Genomic DNA, 25,513 nt, shown 5'->3' on the forward strand with positions numbered 1-25,513 from the left:
CCATTTTTAGTATAATTGACACTACTACCATTCCTGTCCCCACTAAACAACACCACTGATGTAACCTCGCTTGAATTGAGATGGATCACAGACATAGGGATCATAGCTTTACCATGTTGGGGAATTTCGGCACATACCCAGCATACTCCCCGCTCTACTTGCATAGGTGTGGCAGAGGGACAGAAAAGTGTTAACCTGGGGCCTCCTGAAACAGGGACACTTTTCCTTAAGGTTATTACAGTCAGTATTAACCAATACATTTCTTCCTTTCAGTCCTTATCCATTCTGCCAGTAACGCGTTTACAATCTGTTCAATGTATCCACCGCAGCTGCCCTTCCACCTTCACCGCCGTTGGTGTTTCCGTAGCACTTGGTATGGCCCTTTCCACCTAGGTCCCAGTTTCTTGCAATCCCAATTCTTAATCAAGACAAAGTCTCCTGGCTCGATGGTGAGGTAGTCACATTTCGACTGGTTTTCGCCTTCCCGATAGGCCTGTCGCACCTGTGAATGCAAGCTTTGGAGAGTTTTGGTTAGCTTACACAAGTATTTTCCCATCTCCTCCCCCAAGGTTTGCATATCCAATTGGGCAGGTAAGTTTCTGGGGAGGAGCGGCACACAAGGTCGGGGTCTCCATGAGGTTCTCATGGGTTTCCCGTAAATGATTTCCGCTGGTGATAGCCCCGTCTTACTTGATGGTGTGATCCTCATATGAAATCGGGCTAAGGGCAGGACCTTTAACCGGGTCATTCCTGTTTCTTGCATGAGTTTGGCCAACTTATCTTTCAGGGTACCACTTACTCGCTCCACTATGCCAGCTGCTTTTGGATGATGGGTGCAATGGAACTGTTGTTTTATGGCAAGTTCCTCGCAAACCTCCTCATTTATTTTGGCTAAAAATGTGGTCCATTGTCCGAGCTTATCACTTCTGGAAGTCCTTATTTCCTTCAGCAATATTTTTACAACAGTCATAGCTGTGTTATTAGTTGTAGGAATAGCTTCAATCCATCTGCTAAATACATCTATCACTAAGCAATACTCTTAACAAAGTCTATAAAATCAAGTTGCAAACAAGAAAAAGGCCCACCAGGCAAAGGGGGTGGTTCCAGAAACACAAGGCATCCCCTTTCCAGCATTCATTTTCTTACAAATTAAGCATGCTTTAGCTCACTTTTCAGCTGCTTGCTGGAAATCAGGTCATTGCAATCAAGATTGTAATAATATATTCCCTCCTTGCCTAGGTGTGTACAATTATGTACATAATCCATTAAGGTGGGTAAAAACACAGAAGGAACACAAACTTGTCCCACAGGGGTCACCCTGTTCTGAGGTTCAAGGTGACAACCCATTTGGGACCGTAAGTTCCCCCTGAAACATACGTATCTCCCCATGTCTGGCATACCCGTCCTTAGGTTTTGTCTAATAGGAGCTTGCTGGGCTCCCGAGGGGACTAAAAGTGTGGGGTCTAAGGCTGTTTAGCTGCTGTATCAACCTGAGCATTACCCTTTGAAGCCTCATCAGATTCTCCGGTGAGCAGCACATTTAATAATCACCACACTGGCAGGGAGCTGTAAGGTATGAAGTAAGTTATATACGAAAACAGCATTACTGATGGGTTGGCCTGTCGAGGTCAGAAATCCCCCACATTCCCACAAGGCACAGTAATCATGAGCCACCCCAAAGGCATAGCCGGAGTCCGCATAAATGTTGGCAGACTTCCCCTTGGCTAGTATACAAGCTCTGGTCAGGGCAAAGAGCTCTGCCTTCTGTGCAGATACTGGGGTTTCAAAGGACTCTTGTTCGACCACCTCGGAGTTAGTGACGACTGAGTATCCCGAGCAGTGCTGTCCTGTAGGCACGATAGAAGAACTACCATCAACATATAACATTTGGCAAAGGTTGGTCTCCTAGGTCTTTGCGGGCGGTTGTTTAAAAAAAATGATTTCTAAGCAGACAGTCATGCAGCAGCCAGGTAAGATGCTGCTGTGGTTTTGTTAAAAACATAGCTGGGTTCAGTGTTGTACAGTGAGAGAAGGTAAGTTGTGGGTTATTCAACAAGGCCATCTCATACCTGTTCTGGCGGGCCTGAGTCAGGTGTTGAGTCTGTTGGGAGGTTAGCAATTCGACCACAGAGTGGGGGATCAGAACCATAACTTGCTGGTGTGGAGTAACATTAAGAGGCTGCCGTTATTAACATGTAACTAGCCGGTAGCACCTGGGAGCAGGGAGGCAGGCCAGCAACAACTTGATTCAATTTCATGGAATAATATGCCACTGGCCTTTAATGGTTGCCATGCATCTGTGTGAGGACGGCAGTGACAGAGTCTTCTCTAATTGTAACATACAACTGGAAAGGTTGATCGTACAACGGTTGGCTGAGGGCTGGAGCCCGGAGGAGGCTGTCCTTTAGTTCCATAAATGCTGTTAATTGCTCGGTCATTAGAGTAAAATTAGAATGCTGGGCATTCGAGGAGGCCAGGGGTTTAACAAGCGGGTGTAAATAGCAACATTGGATATCCATTGCCGACAGAAGTTTAAAAGACCAAGGAAGGCACGCATCTGTTTGGGGGTAGTTGGTGGAGGAGTGTTGGCAATGGACCGTATCTGATCTTCTGTCAGTTTTCGTTCCTTGGCTGAGAGTACAATAGCTAGAAACTTAACTTCCTCCTGAGAACATTTCACCTTGTGAGGTGGGACCACGTATCCCAAAGAATACAAGTTCAGTAATACCGTGGTGTTGGTTTCACAATCTTGCACATTGCTACCAGCTAGGAGTACATCATCCTAGACTACTGTAGAGCCCTTCGGCAGCTCTAGGTTACGTAATTGTTTCTGTAGAGTCTGGGTAAACAGGGTAGAGGATGAAACCCTGGTGTAATTGTGTCCAGGTGTATTGTTGGCCTTGATAGGTAAAGGCGAATAAATACTGCAAATCTGAATGTAGTGGCACAGCCAAAAATGCACGTTGTAAATCTATTATAGCAAATACACATGCATCTGCAGGTATGAAACTTAGAATAGTAGCCGGGTTCGGAACTAATGCATAGAGCGGAGCGATGATTTCATTTATCTTCCTTAAATCTTGAACCAGCCGCCAGTCTCTTTGCCCTGGTTTGGGGACAGGGAATGTAGGGGTATTACAGGGAGAGCTACAGGGAACCAAAATTCCTTGCGCCTCAAAGGAGTCAATTAGCACTCGCACCCCTTCTTCTACTTCTGGTTTCCAGGATACTGAGGTATAGAGGGCAAAGCTTGGTTTTCCTTTAACTTAATTCGAATTGGGGTACAGATTGTACATCCAACCTCAAAATGGCCACAAATAGCCCATAGATGGAGAGCAACCTCCCTTGTCTGGTCCATACTGAAAATATGGTGGACCAGGCAGCCAACTTTTGTTTTGGTTGCTTCGAGTATTTTAATCGTCCTTCAGGAAAGACTTGCCAGGTCCCCTTAGTGTCGGCAGCCAGCTGAGTTAGTGTAGAAGCAAGAAATCACAGGCTCTTCCGCTTATACCAAGGATTAATGGCCAGGATAATGTGTGGAACCAGAGTCTGGTGCCAGAAGTAGTCTGGAATGGTCAGGTAAGCTGAACCTTCCTTACCTTTCACCTCTCCTATCAATACCAGGTATTCCAATCCTTATCGTAGCATACAGTCACATGGGGGTCTGGTGTCGGAGACAGCGGGGTAAATGTCATTTGGTTGATGCTCAAACCTCACCATTGAGGGACTGCAAACTGGGGGTACTGATGGCGGCCAAGCAGTCCCAAGTAATTCCTTCAACAGTGCAGATTATTTCCACTCCCAATGGACAAAGCAGATCTCTCCCAGCCAGGTTGCATCCTAGACTAGTGGTCACAGTAAAGGAGACGTTACAGCAATGTCCACAATATTCAATTGGTAACGGCTGAGTTCGTGGGTAGGGGCACTCAAGTCCTTCCAGTCCTGACAGGATAATGGTAGTATCTGATAGCTAGAATCCCTTATCGTTCACTATTTCCAGATCGAGGGTGGACGTGGTTGCCCCCCCCCCCCCGTATCAATCATAAACGGAATCGGGATTCCAGCCACTTGTAGGGTGACATGAGACTCTCCACTCGGGGACATGCTTACCACTGGGAGGTTTCTTCCTGTGAGTCAGTTGCTGAAGGGGTTGTTTGTTCAGAATGGAGCTCGTGAGGGCCCCTGAAGTGGTGGTGGTGGTGGTGGTCCAGATCCAGATTTCTGTGGGCAGGTGGCCCTCCAATGCCCATAGCGGCCGCAATTAAAGCAGGGGCCTCACGGGGATCCTTCAGGTTCCCGGCGATATCCTCCTAGGTGCCGAGGCAATTCCATCGAGCGCGATCCTTGCGGCGGTCCCTTTGGGCGTCCTTAAACCATATTGTGGCTGGGTGGTTGCCACCAGTCAGGAGGCTGATCCCATAGCTCCACATCATCAGGGTTGGGATATGGCCAACCTGGGAACCGCCGGTCAGGATCTTCAGGCCCTTCCCTCCCCAAGAGTGGTTCTCTATTTCCATTCGCTGGTCCCCTCCGGGAGGGACGCTGTACATACTCAATTTTTAACTGAGGACAGGGTTGGGACTGAGGCTCACCATGTTTATCCCACCAGTATACTACTGCCCGTCTCATCTGAGTCTAGAATTATCAGACCAATTCACGTTATTCGTTCTGATCATATCAGCAATGTCGGAGGGTATGTACTGCAGGATCATAGCATTAAAGAGTGGAGAATCCTGACCACCACTGAAAGAAGAGTCTCCTGCAAACGTCCCGTAACAGGCCACAAACCTTTCCCAGTAATCAGAGCCAGACTCCCCTGGTTTAGGCTTGCATTCCAAAACCTTGGTAATATTCACTGGTTGCTGAAAAGCTCACTCCAAAAATTGTATTATTTACTCCATCTGATCCTGGGACTGGAGTACAGCAGCGGACAGGGCAGTAAAATCCCCATCCCTTCTTACCACTTTTGTTTCTCTTCTAGTGAAAATATCATGCAGCATAATCCGAACAAGTCCTGTGGTGTAGCATTATACATTTGGGTGGTGCTCCGAATGTATTGGGCAAACATTGTGGGTTTTTCCTTCCTACTTGGGGCTTGGTTCATAATCGTTATAATCTCTTGAGGTTTCCAAGGGGCGTAAACACTAATGTCGGGTTCTGGTTGCCTTGGCTGGCCTAAGGGTTCGGCATTTGCCGGATAAGATATTGGTGTAGGGGTGACATTGTCAGACCTTCAAGCAAATTCCAAAGTCCGTAATCCTCCCCGTCCCCTAACTCTTGGGCAGATTCCTCTGTAATTTAACTTGCTTGGCCACCGTCCCTAAGGGAAAGTAAGAAGGAGGTGGAGCAGAAGGTGGAGACAGGATAAATGGAGGTGGAAGATGGGGATAGCAACCCCATTCCTCGTCCCTATCACTATCATCAAATGTGCCAAACATAGGTTCAGAATTCTCTTTCCTGTTTGACATTGACGATCCATATCCTGTCAGCCTTTGCCTGCTTACGCTGCTTTTCCTTCTCTCTATTCTGTCACCCATCTACCCACTCACACTCTGCTTTCAGTGTCTCCCAATTCTTGGGAGTCCCTTCTGTCACATATTCCTTTATCACAGGCATTATTCCTCCAGCTGGCCAGCAAGGTACTATTCCATTTAGTATCAGCTTTATCTTTCCATTATTTGATCAATAATTTCCACTTTTTACCACAATTCTTTTTCCAGATCAAATTCACAGCTTGTTCACAAGATGTTATATCTCAGGTTCCCCCAGGTGGCCACACAACATTCCAATTTTAGTCAGCGCTGCACTTAATATCCGGAGGTCCTTTTCCTTATCTGGTATTTGTTCACACATAGACTGCAAGGGAGTTCCCTTGCCCTCTGTATCCAAAGTCTGTCCCATCCTGTGTTGATTATTCAATTATACAGTTTAATCGACCAGGCCGAAGACTTATTGTCCAATTATACAAATAGACCAGGCCTTTTCCTTACCCGTTGTCCAATTAGTCAAATTGACCCAGCACCAACAGACCTTCAGTATTAACATAAATATACGCTTACCTCACTATCCTGGTCCTGGTAGTTCGTTGGATCCCGTTAAGGTACCAGTTCCTCTGGGCGAGGGGCAGGAGTTTCGGACAAGTAGAAGTGACAGTCAGAGGTAAAACACCTCAGGGCGCCTCTCACCCGCAACTCTCTGTCACTTCCTCAGCCCACAGGGACTTTCCCTATGTTGGGATCCGAGGCACAGCACCAAATGTAAAGTTAAATTCACACCGAACCAATAATCACATAGTTAAGCAACTTATCAGTTTATAGTAGACTCAGCTTATTTCGTCAAGATCAGCTGGCCAGAGATGCGAAGCTACACAGAGGGACAGAGTTACTCTCCCTCTGGGGGCTCATGTCAAACCTCTGTCTAACATGCAGATACGTTACAATTTATAGAACTAGTTTGCATGACAAAGAACACTTAACTTAACTGGTACTCCCACCAAGTCTGTTGGAGCAAAACTTAATTACTTAGATAAGAGAGTCCACTATATCAAGGTTTTAATTACAGATGGATGTATTGTCCAGTCCTTATCTTTGCTAGGTCCTGACTTAACTACAGACGGATATTCATTCCTATCCTTATCGGCGAGTCCTCCTCCCCCTACTCAAATGAGGGTACTTTGTTCAATTCCTGTGAAACCATAAATCAGGATGTGTGCGACCGATAAGCAGAACCAACCCCCAGAACATAACATTCTCAGGGAACATCTGTCAAGTCGTTAATCTAAAACCAGCTGCAGGCAGATTACTCCGAGTAGAACAAGCAGAAGTTTGCACACTACCCAGAACAGAACACACATAAGTTTGCACTCAATTAAAACCCGTTATTTACAAGAGTGCAAGAATCATTTCTTACTTCCCCAATACCCTTATAACTTCATCACCAGCTCATCATGGAATGTTTGCAACAGAGAGGCTGCAAAGTGATTCAAGCTGAAGGAGATGCTGACACTGAGATCACAAAAGCAGCCATCATGTCTGCTTTCAAATCTACCACCCTCGTTGGAGAAGACACAGATCTCCTCGTACTCTTGCTCTACCACGTAGCAATAACAAACTGCACTGAACTCTATTTCCGCAAAGACAAGGCAAAACCAAATGCCTATAATATCAAGCAAATACTCGGAGAAGCAGCTTGTAATAACCTACTGTTTCTCCACGCCTTTACTGGATGCGACTCAACATCCAGAGTATTTGGGATCGGAAAGAAGTCGGGGTTCCAAAGAATCATCAAGAAAGAAAAGGGAATCAGAGACTGTTCGAAAGTCTTCTGTTCACCAAAGCAAGTCAGGATGTTGTGGAAACCAATGGCTGTGGGGCAATGGTGGCGTTGTTCAATGGAAATCATAACAACTCCCTGGCAACCATCAGATACAATATGCTCTGCAAGGAAGTTGCGAAAGCTAAGACATTCTTCACACCTGAAAGACTGCCACCAACCACCTCAGCCTGTAAATATTAACTTTTGTGTGGATGCAGTTGTCCCTGTTAGAACTGTTTGCTGCTATCCCAATAATAAGCCCTGGATCACTAGTCACATCAAAGGCCTCCTAAACCAGAAGAAGAGGGCCTTTAAAGATGGTGATCGGTTGGAGCTTAAAAGAGTTCAGAAGGAACTCAGAGTACAGATAAGGGGGGCAAAGGAGCAGTATAGGAGGAAGCTAGAACAAAAGCTGCAGAAAAAAAGCATGAAGGAGGTGTGGGATGGGATGAAGATCATCACCGGATGCGGTGCAAAGCGGGGGGCGAACATAAGTGGAGATGTGGAGAAAGCGAACCAGCTGAACAACTTCTTCAACAGGTTCGACAGCTCAATCTCATCCTCACCGCAGAAATCCACACCAGGCTTACTTCCCTCACAGGAAAATAGCCACTCACAGGAGACCTTGCCCACACCCAGGATTACGGCTGCACAGGTGGAAGGTCAACTGAGGAAGATCTGTACCAGCAAGGCGGCTGGACCGGATGGAATTTCCCCACGATTACTGAGGGCCTGTGCGACTGAGCTGGGAGAACCACTACAGCGCATCTTCAACATGAGCCTGGAGCAGAGAAGAGTACCCAGACAGTGGAAAACATCCTGTATTGTCCCGGTACCGAAGAAACCACAACCAAAGGAGTTGAATGACTTCAGACCTGTTGCTTTGACGTCGCACGTGATGAAGACCATGGAGCGGCTGATAATACAGAATCTGAGGCCACAAACCAGGCACGCCCAGGATCCTCTTCAGTTTGCGTATAAGGAGAAGGTGGGAGTGGAGGATGCTATCACGTATTTGCTGCACAAATCACTCTCTCACCTAGATGGGGTCAGTTGTGCTGTGAGGATTACATTCCTTGACTTCTCTAGTGCCTTTAACACCATCCAGCCCAAGATCTTAAGGCACAAACTAACGGAGATGGGAGTAGACTCTCACATGGTGGATTGGATAGTGGACTACTTGACAGATAGACCTCAGTATGTGCGGTTGGGAGACTGTAGGTCTGACACGGTGGTCAGCAGCACAGGAGCGCCGCAGGGAACCGTACTCTCTCCGGTCCTGTTCACCCTGTACACATCAGACTTCCAATATAACTCGGAGTCCTGCCATGTGCAGAAGTTTGCTGATGACACGGCCATAGTGGGGTGTGTCAGGAATGGACAGGAGGAGGAGCATAGGAAACTGATACAGGACTTTGTGATATGGTGCAACTCAAACTACCTGCGTCTCAATATCACCAAGACCAAGGAGATGGTGGTGGACTTTAGGAGATCTAGGCCTCATATGGAGCCAGTGATCATTAATGGAGAATGTGTGGAGCAGGTTAAGACCTACAAGTATCTGGGAGTACAGTTAAGACGAGAAGCTAGACTGGACTGCCAACACAGATGCCTTGTGCAGGAAGGCACAGAGTCGACTGTACTTCCTTAGAAGGTTGGCGTCATTCAATGTCTGTAGTGAGATGCTGAAGATGTTCTATAGGTCAGTTGTGGAGAGCGCCCTCTTCTTTGTGGTGGCGTGTTGGGGAGGAAGCATTAAGAAGAGGGACGCCTCATGTCTTAATAAGCTGGTAAGGAAGGCGGGCTCTGTCGTGGGCAAAGTACTGGAGAGTTTAACATCGGTAGCTGAGCGAAGGGCGCTGAGTAGGCTACGGTCAATTATGGATAACTCTGAACATCCTCTACATAGCACCATCCAGAGACAGAGAAGCAGTTTCAGCGACAGGTTACTATCGATGCAATGCTCCTCAGACAGGATGAAGAGGTCAATACTCCCCAATGCCATTAGGCTTTACAATTCTACCGCCAGGACTTAAGAACTTTTTAAAAGCTATTATTAATGCTTTTTGAGATAGTGATTTAGATGCATATCATATTTTTTACTGAGTTAAGTATTGTATGTAATTAGTTTTGCTACAACAAGTGTATGGGACATTGGAAAAAAGTTGAATTTCCCCATGGGGATGAATAAAGTATCTATCTATCTATCTATCTAAATTTCAGTCCCTGCAGACTTACTACCAGGTTATGTAGTGGATGGGCTGTAGTGATGAAATAGAGCCATCTGAGTGGGGATGGAGAGTAGAAGGGGAAAAACTCGTTCCAGTGATGACAGACAAAAGGCCTGCTCCAGAGGTACTTATTCAGATGATTCACTGCAACTGTTCGGGAGGGTGCAATACGCTAAAGTGAACCTGCAGAAAGCATGGGCTGGAATGCACCTCGTGGGTATTGCCAAGATGGCAACTGTGACAATATGACAAATGAACCAGTGATAATAGAAGATGATGAACAAGACTGCACCTGATAAGCCATAAGGTAGCATATTTTGTGTCATGACGTCAGTACAAATGCAACTTTCATTCCAGGAACTACTGTTAGTTGAAAAATATTTGTGAAAAGAGCATTCATTAAAACATCAGGTTTAAAAAAATTGCAATTTGATGGTTATCAGATTTTTGATGTTTCTCTGCCGGTGGACATCTTGTTTATTGATGTCATTTTTGGAGACTTTCCCGTGTGTCAAAATCGTCCAACTTTCAAAATGTTGTTCTCCACATCAAAATTTTTTTGCAATTTTTTTTGGAGTTAGGTGGTATATTAACCTGATAATCTACAGATGTGCTGTACAGTGCATTCTGACTGGTTGGCTGCATTACCGTCGAGGGTGGCAGCTACTGCACAAGATCATAGCAAACTGTAACAAGTTGTACAATTAGACAGCTCCATCACAGCCTCTGTAGTATCCAAGACATCTTCAAGGAACGGGCCTCAAAAGCGGCTTCCATCATCAAGGACCACCATCCCCCGGGACATGCCCTGTTCTCATTGCTACCATCAAGCAGGAGGTACAGAAGCCTGTAAACACAAACTCAGTAATTCAAGAACAGGTTCTTCCCCTCTGCCATCCAATTTCTGAATGAGCAATGAACACTACCTCACTACTCTTATTTAAATTTGTTTTTTTTGCACTACTTGTTTTAACTATTTATAATACATATATCCCTACTGTAATTGATTTACTTTTCTATATTATGTATTGCATTGCACTGCAGTCGCAAAGATAACAGATTTCACAACATGCCAGTAATATTAAACCTGATTCTGATACTAATAAGATAGACAAATAGATACTTTATTGATCCTAAAGGAAATTACAGTGTCACAGTAGCATTACAAGTGCACAGATGTACAAATATTAGAAGAAAAGTAAGAAAGAATAAAAAATAAGTTACCCCAAACAGTATCACAGGAGAGGTTCTTCATTTCCCTGGCTATACGTTGACTCATTACAGAGCCTAATGGCCAAGGGTGAGAATGACCTCACAGTGCTCTTTGGAGCAGAGCTGTTGTCTTAGTCAGGAGTACCTAATAAGCAGGTACACCTAATTAACTGGTCACTAAGTGTATATTCCAAAATTATTTTTCTCATTGATGACAATCTCACTGGCAATTTGTACTACCTCATGATCACTTCACTTTGACCACTTGAATTTCCATGTGATAGCCATTCTTTTGAGTTGGCAATTATCCCATTCACTAAATTCTAAATTAAAAGTAGTATGATTTATGGCATCATTAGCATATATTTTATGCAGGCAGCAGTGCCAGCCATTGCCAGATGACATTGCATGAAGGTTGTACAAGGTTAAATGAAACTGCATAATTGCAATGGCTACTGCTTAGTTTGTGGAAATGTGTGTTTTCAGCTTCTAGCAGCTGTACACGTCTGCAAAAAATGCAGTTAACAGACATGGCTCTGTAGGCTTCTATTTAACAATGTCCAGTGATTAGAGGGCTGTAATAAGAGTACTTGTGATAGAATTAGATAAAGTTAACTATTCCAAACTTATTTAAGTCAGACATTATCAAGGTAAATGTGTTGAATCACAATCTGGATCAGAATCAGGTTTAATATCAATGGTATATGAAAAAGGATACAGTGCTTTCCCGGCATATATGACAAAGAAACTCTTCTCAGGCTTCCAGCCAAGAAATACTGGATTAATACCATCCACCAACCCATAAGGAAGCTCAAATCACAACTTATGTGAGTCAAAGATGATCTGGGACTCAGGTCAGCTGGCATTTACAGGATTCCCTGTACAGCATATATTGACCTGACCCGTATCAAGGAGCACAGGAGGTGTATCTGTTTGGTTTACCTGGAGAAATCGGCGTTAGAACACTGCATTTGCAATGGCCATCTGATTGACTTCAACTGCACAAGACTACTGTACTGCTCCAATGGGTTTGGGACCAACTGTCCCAAACAGTAGAGGGTTAAATACACATTCTTGAGGTGTGCTGGTGCTGGCTGTCATGAGATGTTATTTCCAATCTATACCGACTGTCTCCCGGTGAGGAAGTCAAGGGTCCAGTTGCAGATGGGGGAACAGAGGCCCAGGTTTGGAGCCTGTTGATTAGTAGGGAGGGTACGATGGTGTTGAACGTTAAGGTGTTATCAATAAACAGCAGCCCAGGGTAGATAATGCTAGTGTCCAAATGGTCCAAGGCTGAGTGGAGAACCAGTAAGGTTGCATCTGCTGTAGAAGTGTTGTGACAGTAGGCAAATTGCAGCAGGTTCAAGTCCTTGCTTAGGCAAGAGTTAATTGTACCCATGACCAACCTCTCAAAGCACTTCTCCACCGTGGATGTGAGTAACACTAGATGATAGTCATTAAGACAGCTCACTCTGCTCTTCTTGGCCACCGGTACGATGTTGCCCTTTTGAAGCAAGTGAGAAACTTCAATTGCAGCAGTGAGATTGATGGTTGGCATTGGCTTTCAGTGCCCCACCAGGTACATCAATGGCACCTGTGAAAGTTCACTCTTGCAAAATGTTTTATTATCATTTAATAATAATACTATTACGATTTAATTTAATTTTTATGAATACAGGCTTTTGTGATTATAACTGTATTTTAATACAATGTATCTAGTACTATTTTTTTCTTTTGACATACATCTTCTTGTACTCTGTATTCCTCTATGCAGAAATTAATAAAAATATTGACAGAGAAAGAGAAAAATATTCTGGCATCAGCCTCCAGGACAGAGATTACAGGGTCACCAAATGCTGCAGGGATTTGCACAAGTGTAGTTTTAGTCTCTCCATCAAAGCGTGCATAAAAGACGCTTTTATGATCTGATCTGGGAATGAAGTATCACATCTATTCATGTTAGGTTTCACCTTGTAGGAAGTAATGACCTACAAACAACCATGTCAGACCACGTCAAATACACTCAAAAACTTCTATAGTTGTACCATGGAGAGCATTCTGACAGGCTGCATCACTGGCATGGAAGGACTACTGCACAGGACCAAAAGAAGCTGCAGAAGGTTGTAAATCTAGTCAGCTCCATCTTGGGTACTAGCCTACCAAGTACTCAGGACATCTTCAGGGAGCGATGTCTCAGAAAGGCAGTGACCATTATTAAGGACCTCCAGCATACCCTTTTTTCACTGTTATCATCAGGTAGGAGGTACAGAAGCCTAAAGACACACATTCAGCGATTCAGAAACAGCTTCTTCCCCTCTGCCATCCAATTCATAAATGGACATTGAATCTTCGGACACTACCTCACTTTTTAAAAAAATATACAGTAATTCAGTTTTAGCATGATTTTTTAAAAATCTATGCAATATACATATAATGTAATTGATTTACTTGTTTATTATTATTGCTGTTTTTCTTTTATTTTTTCTCTGCTAGATTATGTATTATTTTGAACTGCTGCTGCTAACAAACTTTATGTCACACATCCATGATAATAAACCTGATTCTGATGTGCATTTGAATCCACCTCTAACCCCAATAGAAGTTGATGTTTTGCTATTAAAATAGCCTCCCATAGGTCGTACCTGGACAGTCTTGAATGCCACCAATCTAGCCCTCAGCAGACTATGAATCTCTTGGTTCATCCATTGCTATAGAATGTGGGAGCTGATAAAAGCTATTGGGATCCATGATGACTTTACCTGCAGTAAGGATTTGCCATTTAAGGCAATTCAGTTGAGAGTTGGTGAGCAGGGAGTGAACTTGGCAAGCAGTCACCTGGTACTGTAAAATTAGTCTGTAGAAGATGATAGGGGAGAGCAGGTATGAGTAGGTTGCATCCAACAAGTACAGGTGTTTTTACAGCCTGTGTGAATGATAACACAAATGTGGCATGTATGAGCATACTGATGGCACAATAATTGTGCAAGGGATCATTAAAATAAGAAAATAAAATAGTAGTACAAAGGGGACAGCATAGATGGTGTGAAGTGATGCTTTCTACAGTTACTGTAGGCTAGACCATCTCCCCACTGCTAGGCTAAAGGTATCTCTTCAGGAGAGGAGTAGTACTTGGGCCAGGTGGGAAGGTTCCAGCAATAATAGTCTGTGGTCCGTGTGGGAACCAACAAAATATTTGATTGGAGCAAACCCTGCTCAGTCAGCTCCCATCATGGGCTCCAGACTCACCAGCATCCAGGACACCCTCAAGAGTGATTAACTCAAAAAGGCAAAATCCATCATTAAGGACAGCCTCTTCGCATTGCCACCTCTAGGAAGGAGGTACAGGAGCCTGAAAACACACTCAATGATTCAGGATCAACTTCTTCTCCTCTGCCATCCAATTTCTGAATGGACATTGAACCACAAACACTACCTCACTACATTTCTTTTGCACTAGTTATTTAAACTATATACTTCAAAGGTTCAATGTAGTACAGGTCCACAATCCCTTATCTGAAATTCTGAAATCCAAAAAGCTCCGAAAACGGAAGTTTTTTCGCCAACAGCTGACATCACTCAGGTGTGACGTGGCAGCACTAGCAGAGGCCGCCAGACATCAGTTGTAGCTCAGCGCTCGTACTGGTTACACGTGCATTTGCTGTTCGCTGATATTTTGTGTTCACTGTTGACTTTGTGTTTAATTTCACTGTGAAAATGTCAAAAAGAGCTGCAGATACCCCTTTGGGTCACAGTGAGAAAAAGAGAAGGAAGCATCTATCATTATCAATAACGCAGAAAGTGGAGTTATTGCAGAAGCGTGATCGTGGTGTGCCTGTGTGGGGTCTTACTGAAGAATATGGTGTCAGAACTACCACTGTATGGAATTTAAAGAAACAGACAAGTTACTGAAGTTTTATAGCGACAGTGATGTTCTACATTTATTCCAATAAGTCATTTACCATGTGTTTGATTCGGTTCGTTTGAAGCTGTATATTTTTATGCTTTATTGTATGTTTTTGTTGGAAATTAAAAAAAATTCTTGTCATTAATCCCTAAACAATAGTGCATGACAACTATTTACAGAGCATTTACATTGCATTAGGTATTATAAGTAATCTAGAGATAATTTAAAGTATACGGGAGGATGTGCATAGGTCTGGTGCTCCGCAGGGTCCTAAAGTCCAACTGCAATGAGACGGGTTAAATAAGGGACTTGAGCATGCGTGTTTTTTGGTATCTGCGTGGGGGGGGGGGGGGGGGGTCTCAGACCAAAAAGGAGGGATTCTGAAAATCTAAAAAATACTGAATTCCGAAATGCAACTGGCCTAAGGATTTCGGATAAGGGATTGTGGACCTGTACTTACTGTAATTCAGTTTTTTTAAAAATTATATATTGCAGTGTACTGCTGCTGCAAAGACAACAAATTTCATGACATATACCAGTGATATTAAAAGTGATTCTAAATCAAATTAAAAGAGGTAACATCAAATATATATATTTATTAGAGGTGGCAGTGCTGTGAGCCAAATGCCAGTTCACAGTGAAGGCTGTGCAAGATGAATTGAAGCTGCACAATCAAAATGCTGGGTGGAGATACATCTCTACCAAAGGAGGAGTGAGGAGGTCCTTCCCTTTGCATGCCTGCAAGTCAACCTTGGGCAAAGTGTAGCACCTGCTTAGTCCCCAAATCAGGGCCATGTAAAGCCACAGGTGCAGGTGGGGGATGGTCGTATGAGCAGCCGGTGTATATCACAAGTCCTGGTTATGTGACCACTGACACCAGGCAGACAATCTCTGAAGAGTATTGATAATGGCTGGGGTCATCCGTCTTGTAAAGACACTGCCTTAGAATGCAGCAATGGTAAACAAGTTCTGTAGAAAAAAAATTTGTAGTACATCGAATTTTTAGGGTAGGGAAAAATTGCACAGTTAAAAGGTCTTTATCTCAATACAAGCATGACAAGGGAGTAATCAATAAGCAGGAAATAGAAGAGTAACAACAAAGGAAAATGAATCTCAGAGTTGCAGACAGTGTATTCTGATAATAAATTTACTTTGAAAATAGAGTTGCAGTTGTAAAGTAACAAAGCTTGGGAACTAACTGCTCTAGATTAATAACTTTTAGAAGGAATAGCAAAGTGGGAAAAGAGATGGAGTCACTCTGATTTCCAAGTACGAGTGACAGGTTGACATTCCTCTTGAATGGTGTGTCAGGAACTGGGGGTTATGGTCTCAAAGTACAGACAGAAGCAATTTCGTAACCCAGAGGATCATGAATCTTCGTCATTCTCCATTCAAAAGCACTATGGGCACTTAAGACACTGAGCTTATACAAGGCAGCAATCAATAGATTTTTATATAATAAGTGAATTCAGGGATTATGCATTTGGTGCAGAAGAATAAGTTGTAAAAGTTCAGCTGTCATTTATTGAATGGTGTCTACTGGCCTCCTCTTGCTTCTAATTGCATTTTCATCTAACCTTGGCAGAGTTTCGCAGGCATGTTTCTTCCCTCAGGTCATTAGGCTTCTGAACTACTTGCCGCATCACATTTGAAGCGTCACCAGATAATTTGTACTGCACCCTATAATATTTAATTTTTGCACTTTATCTGTGCATAATTCATTTGTAGATTTCTTACTTCCCGAAGCTATTGTGTGTTATGAGTACCACTGTGCTTTACGCCCTGGTGTGGAGAAACATTGTTGCGATTGGCAGTATACACGTACAGGTAGTCCCTGAGTTACGAACGTCCGACTTACGGACAACTCATACTTACAAACCAAGGAAGAAGAACGCCGCCCGCCATGTTAAGTCGGATCGCAATGCCGTCTGCCATTTTAAGTCGTTGCCATTGACACTGTGTTGAGTGTGTAACTTTGTATTTAGCTTACATTTTTCTTAGCAAGATTCACCCTGACCCCGCCCCCCCCCTTGTCAGCTGGTGGCGCAGTGAGATCAGCGCCAGGCTGGAGAACGGAGGCTCCTGTGTTCAATCCAGTGACAGACTGCTCCATGCTGGGTTGATGTCGATCCAGTGACTCCCGTATCATCCGTACCGGGTTAAAAAAAAACACTGCCACCTCCAGTTTAAATTCCCACGTGGAATATTCTGGAGGATCAAATACCCAAACCCAGCACAGCACTCACTTGTCCCATTTAACCTGTCTCAGTGCGGTGGACTTTAGGAACCGGGGATTTTAGTGCGGTGGTCCTGAGGACCCAGCGGACCTCGGGAGCTGGCGGAGGTCAGGATCCGCCGCCCGCAGTGTTTCTGTTCCATTGACAGGAAGTGATCGCGATTGAAAATAAAATGGAAATAATAAAGCGATCGGAAAGAGGTGAAACACCATCAGTCATTAGAAAAGCATTAGGCTACGTCGTTCAATGATCGGAACAACTTTAAAGGATAAAGTGAGAATAATGGAGCATATGAAAGGCCCTGCCCCGATGAAAGCTAGTTATTACTAAGCAATGCAGTGGTTTAATTATTGGAATACATACGTTTCTTAAGTGTTTTATATGCATAGAAAGGTAAAATATATACTATATACTAAGACAAACTTCTGACTGATGCTAAATAATACCGGATGTACTTGTTCTGACTTACATACAAATCCAACTTAAAGACGGACTCAGGAACGGAATTCATTCGTAACCCGGGGACTGCCTGTATACAGTTAAAGGACAGTAAACTTTACTTGACTGTCTGCCTTTATGTACTTTACGTTCTGAACCAGTCCCTATTCTTAGTCCGTCTGTGCTGAAGTGACTAATTTTGACTGAGATGCCGCAATCAACTTCAACGAACTCATTAGAAATAATTAACCTCAACTGCTGCGACTGAAAGAGAGCACACACAGCCTCCAACTAGCTCAAATGATATCATCCCTCCTCTTCCCACCAATATCCTTCACAAGTAATGTAGCAATAATCCTCCTACATAAATTTATAAATGAGACCCGACACTGGAATCAAGAACGTTCAATGGTGTTGTAACAATGACATAAAACAGTAATTGCTGGAAATATTCAGCAGGTAGGACAGCATCTGGGGACAGGATTGCCCAAGGGTCTTCAGATTAAATGTTCACTCAGTTGTCTTTCCACAGGCCCAACCTGCTTCATGCTTCATGAACCTGCTTCTTTTTATTGAACTATTTTCATTCTCAGATCAATAATGATAATGAAGGGGGGGGAAGAAGAAAACTTTAGTACATAAATTAATACTTTATATTCAGCAGGTCAATTAAAATTAGTTCAATGTGTCATTTCATTCCCAGTTTCTAACACAATTTACCTGACCAAATTCAAATTAAATTCACACATTTGTCAAAAATCTGCTATGTATCACCAGATTACATTCCTCATAATTTTCTTCTCCCCCCCACTTCTGAATAGGTATTATATTAACCACATTCATCCAGGTATGGGTATTTTGATAAAAGTTTACAATTTATCAAGAGGTAGCATCCATTTAACATAGAACAGTACAGAACATAATGTTGTGCCAAACCAGCTAAAAAGCAAATCAAGAAACCCCAAAAACAAATCGCTCCTCCCTACACAATGTCAATATCCCTCCACCTTCCTCAGAAAGGACAAGGCAAGGGAACATCAAAGAGGGATCATAAGTAGAAAGAGTGAGCAATTTCAGGTTCCTGAGTGTCAATATCTCAGAGAATCTATCCTGGACCCAACATATTGATGCAGATACAAAAAACGCACAACAGCAACTATAACATTTCATTAGGAGTTTGAGGAGATGTGTTATGTCACCAGAAATACTCGTAAATTTCTACAGGTGTACCATGGAGAGCATTCTAACTGGCTGCATCACCATCTGATATTGGGTTGTGAGGTGGGTGGGGGGCTACCGCACAGGAACAAAATATGCTGCAGAGAGTTGTAAACCCAGTCAGCTCCATCATCTTCGAGGAGCAAGGCCTCAGAAAGGCAGTGTCCATCATTAAGGACCCTCACCACCCAGGACATGCCCACTTCTCATCAGGAAGGAGGTACAGAAGCCTTAAAGCAACACTCAACAATTTAGAAACAGCCGTTTCCTCTCTGCCATCCAATTTCTAAATGGACATTGAACCATGAGCTTTTAGTTTCATTTTTGCGCAATTTATTTATATAACATATACCTCTAAAACAGAAAATCATAATATATATGCATAAAATAGGAAATCAAAATACATATAAAACAGAAAATCATACAGTGGCATGCAAAAGTTTGTGCACCCCAAGAGATTTGAGCTCTCAGATAACTTTTACCCAAGTTCTTAGACCTTAATAAGCTTGTCAGGGCTATGGCTTGTACACAGTCATCGTTAGGAAAGGCCAAGTGCTGCAAATTTCAAAGCTTTATAAATACTCTGACTCCTCAAACCTTGTCCCAACAATCAGCAGCTGCCTAGCACTCTGAAAATCAAAATAAATTATGCCCACAATGGGACTCTCCAGGAGGAGTTCATGACATGAGGTTCACTCTGGCTTCGTTCCATTCCTTTTAATTTTTTTTTTACCTGTAATCACCCTTATTCATTTTGTTTATACCTACACTGAAGGGTTTATACCCAGATATATTTCTGAGCTTTGATTTTAATTTGCTGAAAATGCAGACCAGAGCTCAAGAATTTAAAAACGGGAAAGACTCCAACGGCAACGGACAAAAAGATGGTGACCCTAAATTATCTAAGCAAGCTCCATTAACTTTTGAAACAATGTCGAAGCTCTGAGATGAAAAACTCAGCCGAAGACACACCGCATTTGAAAGAGTTTTAAAAGCAGTTGAAGATAATCTTAAATCATTTAAACGTGAATTTGAATTACAACAAGCAAGAATTTCAGAACTCGAAAAATTTGCTTGGCAGAGAGACCATAGGATCTCGAACAAAATCTATCTTCAACATCTCAACTGTTGGAACGCTATAAATCCAAGATTATCGACCTCGAAAATTGATGCCCAAGCACAGAATCTACGAATAATCGGATCCTATCAAATTACTTTTCTCAATTTCTATATGATGTCTTTGGTTCAGAAGTTCTGGACTCCCCTCCGTTGATCGATTGCACTCACCGTACTTTGCAGGCTAAACCTCCTAGAGAATGTAAACCAAGACATGTGATAATTCGGTTCCATTATGTTCACATCAAGGAGCGTTTAATACGAGCTGCGCAGCGGATAGGTATAATCGAATTTCGCTTCGTCGAAGATTTTAGTCCTGAAGTTCTAAAGGAACGGATGGCTTTTAAACCTCTGATGTCCGAATTTTATTGTAAGGATTTTAAACCAGCTTTGCTGTTTCCAGCACTTCTGAGAATCGTCCTGCCTGATAATTCCTGGTGCTTATTTAAATCTCTAAGCGAAGCTCAAAGATTTCTGGATGATCAACGTTCATTAGCTTCGGACTAATTAATGTACTGTTTTTTGTTTCATCTCGTGTCTACTTGCTTTTTTAAGCTAATAACTAGCTTACAGATCTGGAGTTTTATAACAAGGGTTTTCGTTTTCGGTTTGTATTGTAGGTATTTTTCGTAATTCTACGCAAGTTTTCTTTTTCCTTTTAATGATTCTGCTCTTTTTATTTTTAACCTTTTGTTTTTTAAAGTAATTAAGTAGAAAATCTGATTTTTGATTCCTCTTTTTTGTAACTTTAATGGGGAAATATTTGGATTCTTTTGTTCTTTTTCATTACAAGATGTCGTCTCGTCTTCTTCCTCTATGACACTTTTTTTCAGTGCGCTATTTTCAATCGTTTGTGTTTGAAAATAACTAACAATGAATCGGCACTGGTTCTTCTTTGTTTGAAAAAATACTCTTCTACTAATCACTGTAGTTTTTTTATCCATTTATGTGAATCTCTTTTTTTTACGTTTTGTTTTGACTGTGGGTGTTTTTTTTTAAAAAACATATCTTTCGAGCCGCCTTCAGGAGAGATAGGGTTAGATTTAGTGTTAGATTAGTCTTTGGCCATTCTTTGGCCTATTTTTTCTGAGCTTTTGTAGGTGGGGGAGGGGTATTTCTATTTTTAGTTTAGATTTTTTCAACAGAGCTGATTTAAAACTATTAAAATGTCTGAAATGTCGTGACTTCCAGTTCCTCTTCAAATCTTTTTTCCTCTTCTGGGTTCATAAGTTTGTACTCTGGTTAATCCTTTACGTATATCACAACTATTCTAGAATTGATTATTATTTTTATTGATTCTCATTTAATTCTACTTGTTGCTGATTGTAACTATGATTCCATTGCCATTTCCGACCATGCACTCTTGAAACTTTCTGTCAAGATATTGGCTACATCTTCTAATAGTAGACAATGGCGATTCAATTCCGTGCTACTTCAGGACTCGGGCTTTGTTAATTTTATTAAGGAATAGATTGATTTTTCCTTTTCAACAAATTCTACGGAAGAAATTTCCAGCGAGGTACTATGGGACACTTTTAAAGCATATATCTGTGGACAAATTATTTCATATTCTGCTGGATTGAAAAAACTAATAATGAAATACTTAAGCTAGCTGATAGATTAAAGAAATTGATAAGAAATATTCTACTGCTCCTAGTAAGGAGCTTTATAAAAAGAAGGTTGAACTTCAAATGGAGCATAATATATTATTAACATCCTTGAATGAAAATCAATTAATTAAAACTAGGAGTCAATTTTATATACTTGTTGATAAATCTGGCAAACTATTGGCTCATCAATTGAAAATTGCTTCTGTTAAACGCCAGATTATTAAGATTCGTAAACGAGACAGTACTGATGGTTAATCGTGAGATAAATAAAGCTTCTCAAGAATTTTATACTTCTTTATATCAATCAGAATTTCCCGATGACTCTACTGTAATGCATGTATTCCAAAAATACCACCCAATGAATGTTTAACATTAGATGCACCTATCACGGAAGAAGAAATAAAGGATGCTATTTCTTCGATGGTAAAGCACCTGGTTCGGGTGGCTATACAGTAGAATTTTTTAAAATCCTTTTCTACTATACTTCCTCCTTGGTTATGCAGAACCTTTAAGGATGCATTATTTGTAGGTAAATTACCACAATCTTTTTACGGAGCCTCTATTTCCCTAAATCTCAAAAAAGATAAGGATCCTACTGAATGTGCATCATATAGGCCCATATTCTTGCTGAATGTGGATTCCAAGATTTTTTCTAAAATACTGGCGACCAGATCCGGTAATTAAATATACACTACGAATATGGTTTCAGTTTCATAAATTTTTTGCTTTGAATAAATTTATCCTGTCAAGCCCCTATTATATCTAATTTTTTTTCCAACCCTCTGTTATGGATCAAGCCTTTTTGATATGGAAAATGAAGGGCATAATATGCTTTCGTGACTTATTTTTGGATAACTGTTTCATGTCTTTTGAACAGTTGTCTAATAAATATAATTTGCCCAGATCTATTTTTTTAGATACTGACAAATTAGAAACTTTCTGGATACTACATTATCTACTTTTCCGACTTCATATCCAACTGATATCACAGAAAAAGTTTTAGGTTTAAACCCTTATCAGAAGGATTTAATAACTACTATCTATGATATGATTATGAAAATACAGCCAGGTATATCTGATAAAATTAAAAATGAATGGGAAAGGGAACTTCAACTTGTATTACTGATAGAGAATTGGGAGAAAATTTTTCAATTAGTTATCTTTTCCTCTATATGTGCTAAATATGCGTTAATTTAAGGTGGTGCACAGATGGTGCAGAATACGTCATTCTGAGGTAGCTTCTTTGACCCACATGTTCTGGTCTTGTCCGCTTTTGAAAACATACTGGAAAGATATCTTTGATGCTATTTCAACAGTTTTGTGTATTGATTTACAACTTCATCCTATTACCGCAATTTTTGGCTTACCATAGTTATTTATCCTCCTCAGCTCGTCAGATGATTGCTTTTGCTACATTAATGGCTAGATCATCTATTCTGTTAAATTGGAAAAAGATTAACCCTCCTACTATTCTTCAATGGTTTTCCCAAACTATATCATGTTTAAGTTTAGAAAAAATCAGAACAATCACTTAGAAACTTGGAGAACATTTATTCAACACTTTCATATGACGTAACTTGACCTTTCCGAATTCCTTTAATCAACCTTAAATATATGGATAGAGGAGCGGAACTAGCAACATTAATGATTCTATCCGATGTAATATAATAGCCTGGCTTTGTTTAGTTTAGTTTTGTTTAGTATACTTTTTTTTTTCTTTTTTCAATTTGGGTTATTTTTCTTTTGATATTTTTTCACTTTTTTAAAAAAATCATGTTTAATTACATTAAGAGTTTGGGAGGCTTAGCATACTTAAGTTATTTCTAGTTTATATTCGCAAATGCAATTATCAATGATGTAATCCCAATCTCTTTGCACTATTACTGTTGTTATGTATATGAATTTGAAAATTAATAAAAAGATTGAAAAAGGAATTATGCCCACAAAGCAAAAGGCAGTAAGAAGATAGCAAAGTATGTTCAGGTAGCCATTTCCTCAGTTTGTAATGTAATTAAGAAACGGCAGTTAACAGGAATGGTGGAAGTCAAGTTGAGGTCTGGAAGATCAAGAAAACTTTCCGAGAGAACAGCTCGTAGGAAAGGCAAATCAAAACCCCCATTTGACTGCAAAAGAACTTCAGGAAGATTTAGCAGACTCTGGAGTGGTGGTGCACTGTTCTACTGTGCAGCGACACCTGCACAAATGTGACCTTCATAGAAGAGTCATCAGAAGAAAACCTTTCCTGTGTCCTCACCACAAAGTTCAGCATCATAAGTTTGCAAAGGAACAGCTAAACAAGCCTGATGCATTTTGGAAACAAGTCCTGTGGACTGATGAAGTTAAAATAGAACTTTTTGGCCACAATGAGCAAAAGTATGTTTGGAGAAAAAAAGAGTGCAGAATTTCCTGAAAAGAATACCCCTCCGACTGTACAGCATGGGGGTGGATCGATCATGCTTTGGGCTTGTGTTGCAGCCAGTGGCACGGGGAACATTTCACTGGTAGACGGAAGAATAAATTCAATTAAATAGCAGCAAATTCTGGAAGCAAATGTCACACCGTCTGTAAAAAAATGCTGAAGATGAAAGGATAATGATTCTAAACACACCTCAAAATCCACAATGGACTACCTCAAGAGGCGCAAGCTGAAGGATTTGCCTAGGTTCTCACAGTCCCTGATAGACCTCAAAAGAGCAGTGCATGCAAGACTGCCCAAGAATCTCACAGAACTAGAAGCCTTTAACAAAGAAGAATGGGCGAAAATCCACCAAACAAGAATTGAAAGACTCTTAGCTGGCTATAGAAAGCATTTACAAGCTGTGATACTTGCCAAAGGGGGTGTTCAAACTTTTATTTCAGGCCCTTTTCCTTTTTTATTATTTTGAAACTGTAAAAGATGGAAATAAAAAAGTAATCTTGCTTAAAATATTAAAGATATATGTCATCTTTAACTTTAAGCCTTTTGGAAATCAGGTTATCTTTTACTCACTTAGCTATTCACAGTAACAGAAATTTTGAGCAGGGGTGCCCAAACTTTTGTGCGCGCACGCGTGTGTGTGTGTATGCGTGTACACACACACAAATATATATATATAAATTTTATGCTTTTTGCCCTATCGTGTATTGCATTGTACTGCTGCTGCAAAGTCAACAAATTTCACGACATATGCCAGTGATATTAAACCTGATTCTGACTCATGTGCCTGTCTAAGCATCTCTGAAAAGACTAATATTTATTTGTAGTCTGTGCTATGTCACTCCAGCCAAAGTGAGCTGCGTTTGAAACCATGACTCACCTACAGATAGCTCCTTAAATCTATCAGCATGAAAATGTTTGTCAGGGTGAGAAACAAAACAAATTGAACTGAAAACTTATGAACAAACGCTTCGATGCTTTTAATCTGTTATCATAAAACGACTGAATGCCCCTGGACAATTCATGAGAGATGTAGTCAAATGGAGAATGAGACAAATAACCCAAGGTGAATGTGACTGCGGTCATGGTCATCTGGCACAAGTGATAGATCCCATCTCCTCTGGATGTCCTCTTTGTTCTTCTGACAGAGAGTTAAAGGACCTCCACAGCTGAAGTTAGGGACAACTACTCTGATCAATTATTTGTAAGGCATTCTATCAACCAAATGGAAGTATTCACTTTCTTACAGTACTATGCAAAAGTCTTAGGCACATATAGATAGCTATGGTGCCTAAGACTTTTGCACTGTACTGTAGTAATTTTATGTATTGCACTGTACTGCAGCCACACAAAAAAAACAAATTTCATGACATATGAAAGTGATGATAAACCTGATTCTGATATAGGACTCTATTGTGGACTGAGAGCGGGAAGGGGTAGGGAGAGGGGAATCATATTTGGGGAGAGGGGAGGGAGCAGGAAGCACCAGAGAGACATTCTATAAAGATCAATTAGCAAATTGTTTCGAATCAAATGATCTTGCTTGGTGCCTCAGGGCTGGGTATGTTTGCACATGTGCCACACCCCCGGGGTGCCCCTGGAACTCCTCCTCTGCCACCTGCCCCACACCCCTCCTGCAGCATTTCACCCTCACCATTCATTTTGTGCATCCCCATTTAGACTTATTCCCTACATATCTTGGTGCTGTCAGTGATGAGCATGGTGAAAAGTTTCACCAGGATTTTGCTGGCATGTAGAAGCTGTATCAGGCCTTGTAGAATCCATCACTGCTGGCTGATTATTGTTGGACACTTAAG

The 25,513-nt window shown here is 41.6% G+C and overlaps 1 protein-coding gene across 2 annotated transcripts in view; it reads right to left on the reverse strand.

Annotated features, from left to right (window-relative positions):
* Nucleotides 1–25,513, reverse strand: part of LOC140730875 (ubiquitin-conjugating enzyme E2 L3) — a 94,932-nt gene that overhangs the window by 64,567 nt on the left and 4,852 nt on the right. The gene's annotated exons all lie outside the window — the stretch shown is intronic.

This window comes from Hemitrygon akajei, chromosome 7, assembly GCF_048418815.1.
Source record: "Hemitrygon akajei chromosome 7, sHemAka1.3, whole genome shotgun sequence".
Lineage (NCBI taxonomy): Eukaryota > Metazoa > Chordata > Chondrichthyes > Myliobatiformes > Dasyatidae > Hemitrygon > Hemitrygon akajei.